The following is a 6,000-nucleotide window of genomic DNA, read 5'->3' on the forward strand; positions in this document are numbered from 1 at the left end:
TAGGGACCGATGACCTCAGTATTTGGTCCCACAGGAACTTACAAAAAAAAAAAATTGCATCCACACCTTTGGCAGAAAATGAAAATGACTTACAACTTGTAAGTAGGCTGTTTAGGTTTTTTATTGGTAACGCCACGTAGCGCTCTGTATGAAAATCACTGGCTGTGCTGTGTGCAGTCTGTGGCTAGTTTGCATTGTTGTCTGCCATTGTAGTGTTGGGCAGCTGGATGTTAACAGCGCGTAGCGTGGCGCAGTTGGAGGTGAGCCGCCAGCAGTGGTGGATGTGGGGAGAGAAATGGCGGAGTTTTGAAATTTGTAAGACTGGATGTCATGAACTGCTATATATATTATGATTTTTCAACACTATTAAGGTAAATACATTGTTTGTTCTCTATTAAAATCTTTCATTTGCTAACTATGCCTATCAGTAGTTAGTGCCTTCAGTAGTTTGAATCTTTTATTTAGCTGGCAGTAGTGGCACTCGCTGTGTTGCAGTAGTTTGAGTAACGAAGATTTTTGTGAGGTAAGTGATTTGTGAAAGGTACAGGTTAATGTTAGTCAGGGCCATTCTTTTGTAGGGATTATCGAAAGTCAGATTGCGTTGCGCTAAAAATAATGTGTGCCAGTTTAAGGACAGTCATGTATAATTGTTCAAAGCGGACGTTTCAAACTTACCTGTTGAGCATAATATGTAAAGAATATAACCTCAATTAATCAACATGAAAATAAAGAACCACGGTTTTTAAGTCACAAATAATGAAATTTCATTATACCAATGATTCGTGAAAATATGGGACAAAGAAGAACCCCAAAACATTGGACTACAACTATAATATTTCCATTACACAAAAGAAGGAGATAAATCAAATTCAGACAACTACAGACGTATTTCACTTTTGGATATTTCATATAAAATCATGGCAAGAATGCTATGCAGTCTTCGTAAAGAACAACTTGAAGTGGAACTAGGAGAATACCAAGGAGGATTTAGACCCGGGAGAAGCTGCCCAGAACAGATAATCTCTCTGGAATTGGTAATGGATTACTACTAAAGAAGGTAAAAACAACAAGTCATTAGCTTCGCGGACTTCGAAAAAGCTTATGACTGTATTCACACACCTTCAGTGACGAAGATATTAAGGAATTTCGGGCTCCAACCCAAATTTTAAAAAAAATTATAAACTTAACTAGACAAACACTAAATTTAAACTAAAGTGCAGAGGAGAAATATCTGAGCCATTTACGATCTAAACGGGGTTAAGACAGGGAGGCAGTTTATCGCCATTACTTTTCAACTGTGCTCTGGAGTACATGATGAGGGAATGGTACAAGGAAAATCCTAAAAAACATAAGAATTGGAACCAAGAAAAATCTGATAAACTTAAACTGCTTGAGCTTCGCAGATGACTTAGCGTTACTAGCTGATAACATTCAAGAAGCCATAAATCAAATAACAAGCCTACAAAATATAGCACAAAAAATAGAACGCCAGGTATCAGTCGAAAAGACTGAGATAGTGGTAGCAGATCCACTAATAACCATATAACAGTAAATAACCGGAAAGTGAGACTACTTATATACCTATGAGAAAAAATATGATGTAACTTGGACGAGAGGCCTGCATGGCAAGAAAGAACTAACAAAATCATCAAAAAGCGAAAAAATTAACGTGGTCCACACACAACAAAAAATGTCTATCAATCAAAACTACATTAAAACATTGCAAGAGGGTGGTCGAACCAGAGGTGATATACGGGAGTGAAACTCTTTTCAGAGTTACACAAAAAAACAGATTCGACAAAATCCTAATGGTGGATTCAAAAATAGCTATAACATGCATAAACAAATGCCAAATGAAGTGATATACAGCGAACTGGAGCCCATTACAGATGCTATACGGAAAAAAGGATCTCATGTTATGGTCACATTTTCGGGACACCAGAAATTATTTACCAAATAAAATAAAGAGAAACTTTGGAATCTGCAGCAACAAGTAGATTCGATAAAGGAAATCAAGGAGGATATGAAAGAACTAGAATTAACCCTGGACAATTCGCAAAACAAAACAGAAATTTTAAAGAAACTGAAAAACATAAAAATAACATTTAACCCAAAAATAGACAAAAGACAAACAATAAAAAGGCCACTGACAGATGAGGAACGCCAGAAAAGATCAGAACGAATGAGAAGATACTGGGCAATTCGGAAAGAAAATGCAGTGAAGAAGATGACCAGGCAATGACTAACGGAAGTGGTCCAATGAGGCTGTAAAAGTAGAAGAAGAATGAAACATTAAGACAAGTTAAAAAGTTCAACTATCTACAATGTGGCAGTACATATATGCATGATTAGATACAGACAAGAGATTAGTAAAATTCTAAAAAGTATGTGGAAAAATAAACAAGGACTTGAGAAAGAAAATACGATGAGAGCCACGGTTGAAATTTTAAAAGACCATGTCTGTCTCTACTGTATTGTATGGGGTCACTCTCTACATGTGAATAAAAAGAAAGAAGAATTTACGTAACGTAGTAGTAAAAGGGTGCAGCGTATTATACAGAGTTAAGAATGACGATATTAGGATTGACTAGAACGTCTGTTAATTAGGAAATAAAATCCATGTAAACAGAATAAAATGAAATGAACACACTCGCAGGAATGGTAACCACAGAATACGAATCTGTGTGGAATGGACTTTCAGACGCATAGGGAACAGAATTTTTGTTGCCAACACACACAGAGGTGACAATTTGATGGGATAACACCTAATACTGTGCCGGACTTCCTTTTGCTTCAAATGGCTCTGAGCACTATGGGACTTAAGATCTGAGGTCATCAGTCCCCTAGAACTTAGAACTACTTCAACCTAAATAACCTAGAAAGGGGCCTGTAGCCACCTTTCATTAGTCCGGTAGTCCATTTTCACTACCATTTCTCTTTCTTTTCCTTGTTTCTCTTTTCTCATAACTCTCATAGTGGTGTGAATGAATGTGGTTGTGTGTCACGTTGCTAGACGGTGGCGTAGTCTGGTGTAGAAAGTCTGCGACAGTCATACAGATTCAGCAGCAGTTGTACAGAATAGCCAACTCTGGTAGTGGAATGAAATGTTCACTCTACAGCGGAGTGTGCGCTGATATGAAACTTCCTGGCAGATTAAAACTGTGTGCCGGGCCGGGACTCGAACTCGGGACTTGTGCCTTTCAAGTGCTTTACCGACGAGCTACCCAAGCACGACTCACGTCCTGTCCTCACAGCTTTAATCCCGCCAGGACCTGAGTTCTAGTCTCGGTCCGGCACACAGTTTTAATCTGCCAGGAGGTTTCATACCAGCGCACACTCTGCTGTAGAGTGAAAATTTCATTCTAGAAACATTCCCCAGGCTGTGGCTAAGCCATGTCTCCGCAATATCCTTTCTTCCAGGAATGCTAGTTCTGCAAGGTTCGCAGGAGAGCTTCTGTGAAGTTTGGAAGGTAGGAGACGAGGTACTGGCGGAATAAAGCTGTGAGGACGGGACGTGAGTCGTGCTTGGGTAGCTCTGTCGGTAGAGCACTTGCCCGCGAAAGGCAAAGGTGCCGAGTTCGAGTCTCGGTCCGGCAAAGAGTTTTAACCTGCCAGGAAGTTTCAACTCTGGTAGTGGTCAAGTAGGCAAAGAGGTTTGCGCTACTTGTGAGAAATCCACCTGCGTTAGGTTGGTGGCGGAAATGGCATCTTTGAGTTTTCCGGGCCACACAGAGTGGAAGAGGCTGGAGAAGGAAAAGGGAGGCAGTCTGCTGCCGGTACGGGAAGCGTCCACAGCTGTGCTCCAGTCGAAGAAGAGTGAGTTAGACTGACCGCGTGGCGCGTTGTTACTTGGCGAGAGGAGAGCTGTTAGCTTTTGGTCTCGCTTTTCAACTCTGAAAGATTGCTTTGCCTTGTCGCAGCAAGGAATGCAAAACTTTGGCGGATTTTTCTTTTAGTAAATTTCTATAGCAGACTTGGATCCGCCGGAAGAGCGCCACACAAAGGTGTCAATAAGAAGTGAGCACTCGCTTCTGTATGAATGTCTGTCTGCCTTCAGCTGTCCCTGTATAAGCTTTCATTTTCCTAAATACACTCCTGGAAATGGAAAAAAGAACACATTGACACCGGTGTGTCAGACCCACCATACTTGCTCCGGACACTGCCAGAGGGCTGTACAAGCAATGATCACACGCACGGCACAGCGGACACACCAGGAACCGCGGTGTTGGCCGTCGAATGGCGCTAGCTGTGCAGCATTTGTGCACCGCCGCCGTCAGTGTCAGCCAGTTTGCCGTGGCATACGGAGCTCCATCGCAGTCTTTAACACTGGTAGCATGCCGCGACAGCGTGGACGTGAACCGTATGTGCAGTTGACGGACTTTGAGCGAGGGCGTATAGTGGGCATGCGGGAGGCCGGGTGGACGTACCGCCGAATTGCTCAACACGTGGGGCGTGAGGTCTCCACAGTACATCGATGTTGTCGCCAGTGGTCGGCGGAAGGTGCACGTGCCCGTCGACCTGGGACCGGACCGCAGCGACGCACGGATGCACGCCAAGACCGTAGGATCCTACGCAGTGCCGTAGGGGACCGCACCGCCACTTCCCAGCAAATTAGGGAAACTGTTGCTCCTGGGGTATCGGCGAGGACCATTCGCAACCGTCTCCATGAAGCTGGGCTACGGTCCCGCACACCGTTAGGCCGTCTTCCGCTCACGCCCCAACATCGTGCAGCCCGCCTCCAGTGGTGTCGCGACAGGCGTGAATGGAGGGACGAATGGAGACGTGTCGTCTTCAGCGATGAGAGTCGCTTCTGCCTTGGTGCCAATGATGGTCGTATGCGTGTTTGGCGCCGTGCAGGTGAGCGCCACAATCAGGACTGCATACGACCGAGGCACACAGGGCCAACACCCGGCATCATGGTGTGGGGAGCGATCTCCTACACTGGCCGTACACCACTGGTGATCGTCGAGGGGACACTGAATAGTGCACGGTACATCCAAACCGTCATCGAACACATCGTTCTACCATTCCTAGACCGGCAAGGGAACTTTCTGTTCCAACAGGGCAATGCACGTCCGCATGTATCCCGTGCCACCCAACGTGCTCTAGAAGGTGTAAGTCAACTACCCTGGCCAGCAAGATCTCCGGATCTGTCCCCCATTGAGCATGTTTGGGACTGGATGAAGCGTCGTCTCACGCGGTCTGCACGTCCAGCACGAACGCTGGTCCAACTGAGGCGCCAGGTGGAAATGGCATGGCAAGCCGTTCCACACGACTACATCCAGCATCTCTACGATCGTCTCCATGGGAGAATAGCAGCCTGCATTGCTGCGAAAGGTGGATATACACTGTACTAGTGCCGACATTGTGCATGCTCTGTTGCCTGTGTCTATGTGCCTGTGGTTCTGTCAGTGTGATCATGTGATGTATCTGACCCCAGGAATGTGTCAATAAAGTTTCCCCTTCCTGGGACAATGAATTCACGGTGTTCTTATTTCAATTTCCAGGAGTGTATTAATAGCTTTGCCTTCTCGTAAATTTTCCTTGCTGTATGTGGGGAGCCAACCACGTGGTTGAACATTAGAGTTTGCTGGGCTACCGTCATGACTAACTGTCCGATCTCATGTTTGTTTTAAAGAGTGCTAACTGTTCATGATTGTGTGATGTGATATTGTTGCAAGTTGGCCACGATACCTAGAAATTGCGTCTCCACAAAGCACGTGGTTACGCGGGTGTACTGCGAAATGTGTACCGTTTCACGAGTCATTGCGATCAGTTATCAGGCAACAGCAGTTGTATGAATGATTCACACCAATGATTTTAGGTGTAGATTATAACGGTGAATGTATCGATGCTTTTCTTTAATGTTTTAGGAATTAATGTTATCAGGAATTGTGTACATGCCTCACATCCTTATCTTAGTAATAAATGATTTTATCTACAATTGTCTCTTGTGTTCCGAGGTTACGTTTTTGCACCCAAGCCACTCACCTCGCAGCT

The sequence above is a fragment of the Schistocerca serialis genome, chromosome 10 (genome assembly GCF_023864345.2).
Source record: "Schistocerca serialis cubense isolate TAMUIC-IGC-003099 chromosome 10, iqSchSeri2.2, whole genome shotgun sequence".
Classification (NCBI taxonomy): Eukaryota; Metazoa; Arthropoda; class Insecta; order Orthoptera; family Acrididae; genus Schistocerca; species Schistocerca serialis.